This window comes from Ranitomeya imitator, chromosome 4, assembly GCF_032444005.1.
Source record: "Ranitomeya imitator isolate aRanImi1 chromosome 4, aRanImi1.pri, whole genome shotgun sequence".
Lineage (NCBI taxonomy): Eukaryota > Metazoa > Chordata > Amphibia > Anura > Dendrobatidae > Ranitomeya > Ranitomeya imitator.
The window spans coordinates 440,375,903-440,385,490 of record NC_091285.1 but is presented as its reverse complement, the minus strand read 5'-3'; positions in this window follow the sequence as shown (position 1 = coordinate 440,385,490).

Sequence of the window (9,588 nt, the reverse complement as noted above, 5' to 3'; positions counted from 1 at the left end):
AGTACAAAATCACAAAAATGATTCAAATAAGAACTACTGGACACCACTCATCCAGGGACAGGATGAAACCAGCACATCAATTATCCTTTAACCCCTTTACCCCCAAGGGTGGTTTGCACGTTAATGACCGGGCCAATTTTTACAATTCTGACCACTGTCCCTTTATGAGGTTATAACTCTGGAACGCTTCAACGGATCCTGGTGATTCTGACATTGTTTTCTCGTGACATATTGTACTTCATGACAATGGTAAAAATTATTTGATAGTACCTGCGTTTATTTGTGAAAAAAACGGAAATTTGGCGAAAATTATGAAAATTTCGCAATTTTCCAACTTTGAATTTTTATGCAATTAAATCACAGAGATATGTCACACAAAATACTTAATAAGTAACATTTCCCACATGTCTACTTTACATCAGCACAATTTTGGAACCAAAATTTTTTTTTGTTAGGGAGTTATAAGGGTTAAAAGTTGACCAGCAATTTCTCATTTCTACAACACCATTTTATTTTAGGGACCACATCTCATTTGAAGTCATTTTGAGGGGTCTATATGATAGAAAATACCCAAGTGTGACACCATTCTAAAAACTACACCCCTCAAGGTGCTCAAAACCATATTCAAGAAGTTTATTAACCCTTCTGGTGCTTCACAGGAATTTTTTGAATGTTTAAATAAAAATGAACATTTAACTTTTTTTCACAAAAAATTTGATTCAGCTCCAATTTGTTTTATTTTACCAAGGGTAACAGGAGAAAACGGACCCCAAACATTGTTGTACAATTTGTCCTGAGTATGCCAATACCCCACATGTGGGGGTAAACCACTGTTTGGGCGCATGGCAGAGCTCGGAAGCGAAGGAGTGCCATTTGACTTTTCAATGCAAAATTGACTGGAATTGAGATGGGACGCCATGTTTCGTTTGGAGAGCCCCTGATGTGGCTAAACATTGAAACCCCCCACAAGTGACACCATTTTGGAAAGTAGACCCCCTAAGGAACTTATCTAGAGGTGTGGTGAGCACTTTGACCCAACAAGTGCTTCACAGAAGTTTATAATGTAGAACCGTAAAAATAAAAAATCATATTTTTTCACAAAAATTATCTTTTCGCCCCCAATTTTTTATTTTCCCAAGGGTAAGAGAAGAAATTGGACCCCAAAAGTTGTTGTACAATTTGTCCTGAGTACGAGGATACCCCATATGTGGGGGTAAACCACTGTTTGGGTGGATGGGAGAGCTCGGAAGGGAAGGAGCGCCGTTTGACTTTTCAAAGCAAAATTGACAGGAATTGAGATGGGACGCCATGTTGCGTTTGAAGAGCCACTGATGTGCCTAAACATTGAAACCCCCCACAAATGACACCATTTTGGAAAGTAGACCCCCTAAGGAACTTATCTAGAGGTGTGGTGAGCACTTTGACCCACCAAGTGCTTCACAGAAGTTTATAATGCAGAGCCGTAAAAATAAAACAAAATTTTTTTCCCACAAAAATTATTTTTTTAGCCCCCAGTTTTGTATTTTCCTGAGGGTAACAGGAGAAATTGGACCCCAAAATTTGTTGCCCAATTTGTCCTGAGTGCGATGATACACCATATGTGGGGGGAACCACTGTTTGGGCACATGGGAGGGCTCAGAAGGGAAGGAGTGCCATTTGAATGCAGACTTAGATGGAATGGTCTGCAGGTGTCACATTGCGTTTGCAGAGCCCCTAATGTACCTAAACAGTAGAAACCCCCCACAAGTGACACCATTTTGGAAAGTAGACCCCCTTAGGAACTTATCTAGATGTGTGCTGAGCGCTTTGACCCACCAAGGGCTTCACAGAAGTTTATAATGGAGAGCCGTAAAAATAAAACAAAAATTTTTTCCCACAAAAATTATTTTTTAGCCCCCAGTTTTGTATTTTCCCGAGGGTAAAAGGAGAAATTCGACCCCACAATTTGTTGTCCAATTTGTCCTGAGTGCGCTGATACCCCATATGTGGGGGGGAACCACTGTTTGGGCGCATGGGAGGGCTCGGAAGGGAAGGAGCTCCATTTGGAATGAGGACTTAGATGGAATGGTCTGCAGGTGTCACATTGCATTTGCAGAGCCCCTAATGTACCTAAACAGTAGAAACCTCCCACAAGTGACACCATTTTGGAAACTAGACCCCCTAAGGAACTCATCTAGATGTGTTGTGATAGCTTTGATCCCCCAAGTGTTTCACTACAGTTTGTAACGCAGAGCCGTGAAAATTAAAAAAAAAAATCTTTCCCCCCAAAATTATTTTTTAGCCCCCAGTTTTGTATTTTCCCGAGGGTAAGAGGAGAAATTCGACCCCAAAAGTTGTTGTCCAATTTGTCCTGAGTACGCTGATACCCCGTATGTTGGGGGAAACCAACGTTTGAGCGCATGGCAGAGCTCGGAAGGGAAGGAGCGCCATTTGGAATGCAGACTTAGATGGAATGGTCTGCAGACGTCACATTGCGTTTGCAGAACCCCTAATGTACCTAAACAGTAGAAACCCCCCACAAGTGACCCCATATTGGAAACTAGACCCCCCAGGGAACTAATCTAGATGTGTTGTGAGAACTTTGAACCCCCAAGTGTTTCACTACAGTTTATAACGCAGAGCCGTGAAAATAAAAAATCTTTTTTTTTCCCACAAAAAATATGTTTTAGCCCCGAGTTTTGTATTTTCCCAAGGGTAGCAGGAGAAATTGGACCCCAAAAGTTGTTGTCCTATTTGTCCTGAGTACACTGATACCCCATATGTTGGGGTAAACCCCTGTTTGGGCACACGGGAGAGCTCGGAAGGGAAGAAGCACTGTTTTACTTTTTCAACGCAGAATTGGCTGGAATTGAGATCGGACGCCATGTCGCGTTTGGAGAGCCCCTGATGTGCCTAAACAGTGGAAACCCCCCAATTATAACTGAAACCCTAATCCAAACACATCCCTAACCCTAATCCCAACAGTAACCCTAACCACACCTCTAACCCTGACACACCCCTAACCCTAATCCCAACCCTATTCCCAACCGTAAATGTAATCTAAACCCTAACTGTAACTTTAGCCCCAACCCAAACTGTAGCCCTAACCCTAGCCCTAATCTTAACCCTAGCCCTAACCCTAGCCCTAACCCTAGCCCTAACCCTAGCTTTAACCCTAGCCCTAACTCTAACCCTAGCCCTAATGGGAAAATGGAAATAAATACATTTTTTTAATTTTTCCCTAACTAAGGGGGTGATGAAGGGGGGTTTGATTTACTTTTATAGCGGGTTTTTTAGCGGATTTTTATGATTGGCAGCCGTCACACACTGAAAGACGCTTTTTATTGCAAAAAATATTTTTTGCGTTACCACATTTTGAGAGCTATAATTTTTCTATACTCTGGTCCACAGAGTCATGTGAGGTCTTGTTTTTTGCGGGATGAGTTGATGTTTTTATTGGTAACATTTTCGGGCACGTGACATTTTTTGATCGCTTTTTATTCCGATTTTTGTGAGGCAGAATGACCAAAAACCAGCTATTCATGAATTTCTATTGGGGGAGGCGTTTATACCGTTCCGCGTTTGGTAAAATTGATGAAGCAGTTTTATTCTTCGGGTCAGTACGATTACAGCGACACCTCATTTATATCATTTTTTTATGTTTTGGCGCTTTTATACGATAAAAACTATTTTATAGAAAAAATAATTATTTTTGCATCGCTTTATTCTCAGGACTATAACTTTTTTATTTTTTTGCTGATGATGCTGTATGGCGGCTCGTTTTTTGCGGGACAAGATGACGTTTTCAGCGGTACCATGGTTAGTTATATCTGTCTTTTTGATCGCGTGTTATTCCACTTTTTGTTCGGCGGTATGATAATAAAGCGTTGTTTTTTGCCTCTTTTTTTTTTTTTTCTTACGGTGTTTACTGAAGGGGTTAACTAGTGGGCCAGTTTTATAGGTCGGGCCGTTACGGACGCGGCGATACTAAATATGTGTACTTTTATTGTTTTTCTTTTTTTATTTAGATAAAGAAATGTATTTATGGGAATAATATTTTTATTTTTTTTTCATTATTTTGGAATATTTTTTTTTATTTTTTTTTACACATTTGAAATTTTTTTTTTTAACTTTTTTACTTTGTCCCAGGGGGGGACATCACAGATCAGTGATCTGACAGTTTGCACAGCACTCTGTCAGATCACTGATCTGATAGGAGTGCAGGCTGCTTCACAGTGCCTGCTCTGAGCAGGCTCTGTGAAGCCACCTCCCTCCCTGCAGGACCCGGATCCGCGGCCATCTTGGATCCGGGGCTGGAGGGAGCAGGGAGGGAGGTGAGACCCTCGCAGCAACGCGATCACATCGCGTTGCTGCGGGGGGCTCAGGGAAGCCCGCAGGGAGCCCCCTCCCTGCGCGGTGCTTCCCTGCACCGCCGGCACATCGCGATCATCTTTGATCGCGGTGTGCCGGGGGTTAATGTGCCGGGGGCGGTCCGTGACCGCTCCTGGCACATAGTGCCGGATGTCAGCTGCGATAAACAGCTGACACCCGGCCGCGATCGGCGGCGCTCCCCCCGTGAGCGCTGCTGATCGCATATGACGTACTATTGCGTCCTTGGGAAGTAAAGCCCACCCCACATGGACGCAATAGTACGTCTAATGGCAGAAAGGGGTTAAACAATATTTTTGCCACATTTCTATCAATCATAGGGGTCAAAACAGATCATAATAGTCCTGTGTATTCTTACCCACCTAAGTGTATTGACCTATATTTTAACAGCAATTCTAGACCAAATACAAATAAAGTGCTTAGTGCACAGTAACTGAACTATAGTACCTCGCTACAACCCGCTATTGTATAATAAATGTGACATCTATAATATAACGGTGGGAGCGTCACTCTGTCCGAAGCCTTTATAGACTGCGCAAGCGCGACGCACCGCGCCTGCGCAGTCTGGAACAGAGTGACGCTGCCTTACTTATTTCCCCCCCCCCCAATATACCGGCCATGGGGGCTCCACACACCCGCGTGTCCCTCCTAATATACCAGCCATGGAGGCTCTGTACTCTGCAGCTCCAGTCAGGGTAGCTGTAGAGCCCAGCGGAGCTCCAGGACCTTCGATGATGTCACCACAGGCATGTGACCAGTGACGCGAGTGGGCGGAATCAGCCCTCGCTGTGCTGCTGGCTGCAGGGGTGTATCTATAGCCAGCGCCGCACTCAGGTACTCACAGCGCAGCGCCGCCTGCACTCACGGCTCAGCGCAGCGCCACCCACACTCACGGCTCAGCGCAGCGCCACCCGCACTCACGGCTCAGCGCAGCGCCGTCTGCACTCACAGCTCAGCGCCGCCCGCACTCACAGTTCAGCGCAGCGCCGCCCGCACTCACGGCTCAGCGCAGCGCCGCCCGCACTCACGGTTCAGCGGAGCGCCGCCCGCACTCACGGCCCAGCACAGCGCCGCCCGCACTCAGCACAGCGCCGCCCGCACTCAGCACAGCGCCGCCCGCACTCAGCACAGCCGCCCGCACTCGGGCAGTAGAGCCGGAGAGAGAAAGATAGGAGCAACATATGGCAGAATGGAAACAGGAACAGGCAGAATGGGTGCAGCACATTACAACAGAATGGGGGCACAGGATGGGAGCAGCACATGACAGAATGGGGGTGCAGGATGGGAACAGCACATGACAATGGGGGTGCAGGATGGGAGCAGCATATGACAGAATGGAGGCGCACACATGACAGGATGGGGGCGCAGGATAGGAGCACATGACAGGATGGGGACGCAGGATGGAGCAGCACATGACAGGATGGGGGTGCAGAATGGGAGCAGCCCATGACAGAATGGGGGCGCAGGATGGAGCAGCACATGACAGGATGGGGGCGCAGGATGGGAGCAGCACATGACAGGATGGGGGCGCAGGATGGGAGCAGGGTGCGGTACCGCACTGTGTGTTTTCTGCGGCAGTTCTGGGCGACTTTAGAGCAAGTGCGGCCATAGGTATAAGGGGATATAAGGGTATATGAGTACAGAGCCTCCATGGCTGGTATATTAGGAGGGACACGCGGGTGTGTGGAGCCCCCATGGCCGGTATATTGGGGGGGGGGGGAAATAAGTAAGGCAGCGTCACTCTGTTCCAGACTGCGCAGGCGCGGTGCGTCACGCTTGCGCAGTCTATAAAGGCTTCGGACAGAGTGACGCTCCCACCGTTATATTATAGATGTCACATTTATTATACAATAGCGGGTTGTAGCGAGGTACTATAGTTCAGTTACTGTGCACTAAGCACTTTATTTGTATTTGGTCTAGAATTGCTGTTAAAATATAGGTCAATACACTTAGGTGGGTAAGAATAAACAGGACTATTATGATCTGTTTTGACCCCTATGATTGATAGAAATGTGGCAAAAATATTGTTTAAAGGATAATTGATGTGCTGGTTTCATCTTGTCCCTGGATGAGTGGTGTCCAGTAGTTCTTATTTTAATCATTTTTGTGATTTTGTACTTTATAAATAAAGATGTAAATTTTAGGATTATACTCTTCTTTGTGGTCTTTTTGCATCATGTTTTTTGATGTTAATATTTTTTAGGAAGGTAAAATTACCCCAAGAAATGTAATTCTGACATTTCCATTTTTTTCTCTTTACGGTTTGTACCATACAGGTTTATTATTATTATATACAGGTTCGTAAAATGTTAAAACAGACTTAGGCTACTTTTACAAATCAGGTTTTTTCCATCAGGCTGGATCCGGCGTAAATTGTGAAAAACTGATGAAATGGATCCGTTTCGTCCTTTTTATCCATTTTACGGCGGATCCTGTTTTTAAAAATGCCCATGGGAGGCTCCCAAACGTGATTGGCTACTGAAAACCTATATATACAGTGTTCCTACAGCCCATCTTTGCAGTGGCGTATCCAGGGGGGGGGAGGGGGCAGCCAGGGCATGTGCCCTGGGCGCAGCCGACAGGGGGGCGCCAGCGGGCCGCCTGATGATGCGGCGGTCCAAGGAGGCTCCTCGTCGGCGGCATTCTGCCGCCCCCTGTTATGAACTGGTGATTCAGAACCACAATGGACCTGGTGGTTAAGAGCACACAAAGTGACCTGATAGTTACTAATAACATACGACGAGCTCTGAGACGTGGGAACTCTGCTGACCGCAATCCCTAATCCTATCACACCACACTAGAGGTAGCCGTGGAGCGCTCCTGACCAGACCTAGGCGCCTCGGGCACAGCCTGAGAAACTAGCTAGCCCTGAAGACAGAAAAATAAGCCTACCTTGCCTCAGAGAAATTCCCCAAAGGAAAAGGCAGCCCCCCACATATAATGACTGTGAGTAAAGATGAAAATACAAACACAGATGAAATAGATTTTAGCAAAGTGAGGCCCGACTTACTGAATAGACCGAGGATAGGAAAGATAGCTTTGCGGTCAACACAAAAACCTACAAACAACCACACAGAGGGCGCAAAAAGACCATCCGCACCGACTAATGGTACGGAGGTGCTCCCTCTGCGTCCCAGAGCTTCCAGCAAGCAAGACAAACCAATATAGCAAGCTGGACAGAAAAAATAGCAAACAAAAGTAACACAAGCAGAACTTAGCTTATGCAGGCCACAAGGACGATCCAGGAGAGAGCAAGACCAATAATGGAACATTGACTGGAGGCAAGGAACAAAGAACTAGGTGGAGTTAAATAGAGCAGCACCTAACGACTTAACCTCATCACCTGAGGAAGGAAACTCAGAAGCCGCAGCCCCACTCACATCCACCAGAGGAAGCTCATGGACAGATCCAGCCGAAGTACCACTCATGACCACAGGAGGGAGCTTGACCACAGAATTCACAACAGTACCCCCCCCTTGAGGAGGGGTCACCGAACCATCACCAGAGCCCCCAGGCCGACCAGGATGAGCCAAATGAAAGGCACGAACCAGATCGGCAGCATGAACATCAGAGGCAAAGACCCAGGAATTATCTTCCTGACCATAACCCTTACATTTAACCAGGTACTGGAGTTTCCGTCTCGAAATACGAGAATCCAAAATCTTCTCCACTATATACTCCAACTCCCCCTCAACCAAAACCGGGGCAGGAGGATCAACGGATGGAACTACAGGTGCCACGTATCTCCGCAACAATGACCTATGGAATACATTATGGAAGGAAAAAGAAGCTGGAAGGGTCAAACGAAAAGACACAGGATTAAGAACCTCAGAAATCCTATACGGACCAATGAAACGAGGCTTAAACTTAGGAGAGGAAACTTTCATAGGAATATAACGAGACGACAACCAAACCAAATCCCCAACACAAAGTCGGGGACTCACACAGCGCCTGCGGTTAGCGAAATGTTGAGCCTTCTCCTGGGACAATGTCAAATTGTCCACTTCATGAGTCCAAATCTGCTGCAACCTATCCACCACAGAATCCACACCAGGACAGTCCGAAGACTCAACCTGCCCTGAAGAGAAACGAGGATGGAAACCAGAATTGCAGAAAAACGGCGAAACCAAAGTAGCCGAGCTGGCCCGATTATTAAGGGCGAAGTCAGCCAAAGGCAAAAAGGACACCCAATCATCCTGATCAGCAGAAACAAAACATCTCAGATATGCTTCCAAGGTCTGATTGGTTCGTTCAGTTTGGCCATTTGTCTGAGGATGGAAAGCCGAGGAAAAAGACAAATCAATGCCCATCCTAGCACAAAAGGCTCGCCAAAACCTTGAAACAAACTGGGAACCTCTGTCAGAAACGATGTTCTCCGGAATGCCATGTAAACGAACCACATGTTGGAAAAACAATGGCACCAAATCAGAGGAGGAAGGCAATTTAGACAAGGGTACCAAATGGACCATCTTAGAGAAGCGATCACAAACCACCCAAATGACCGACATCTTTTGAGAGACGGGGAGATCCGAAATAAAATCCATAGAGATATGTGTCCAGGGCCTCTTCGGGACCGGCAAGGGCAAAAGCAACCCACTGGCACAAGAACAGCAGGGCTTAGCCCGAGCACAAATCCCACAGGACTGCACAAACGAACGCACATCCCGCGACAGAGATGGCCACCAAAAGGATCTAGCCACCAAATCTCTGGTACCAAAGATTCCAGGATGACCAGCCAACACCGAACAATGAACCTCAGAGATAACTCTACTCGTCCATTTATCAGGGACAAACAGTTTCTCCGCTGGGCAACGGTCAGGTCTATTAGCCTGAAATTTTTGCAGCACCCGCCGCAAATCAGGGGAGATGGCAGACAAAATTACCCCCTCTTTGAGAATACCCGCCGGCTCAGGCAAACCCGGAGAGTCGGGCACAAAACTCCTAGAAGGGGCATCCGCCTTCACATCCTTAGAGCCCGGAAGGTACGAAACCACAAAGTCAAAACGGGAGAAAAACAGCGACCAACGAGCCTGTCTCGGATTCAACCGTTTGGCAGACTCGAGATAAGTCAAGTTCTTGTGATCAGTCAAGACCACCACGCGATGCTTAGCTCCTTCAAGCCAATGACGCCACTCCTCGAATGCCCACTTCATGGCCAGCAATTCTCGATTGCCAACATCATAATTACGCTCAGCAGGCGAAAACTTCCTGGAAAAGAAG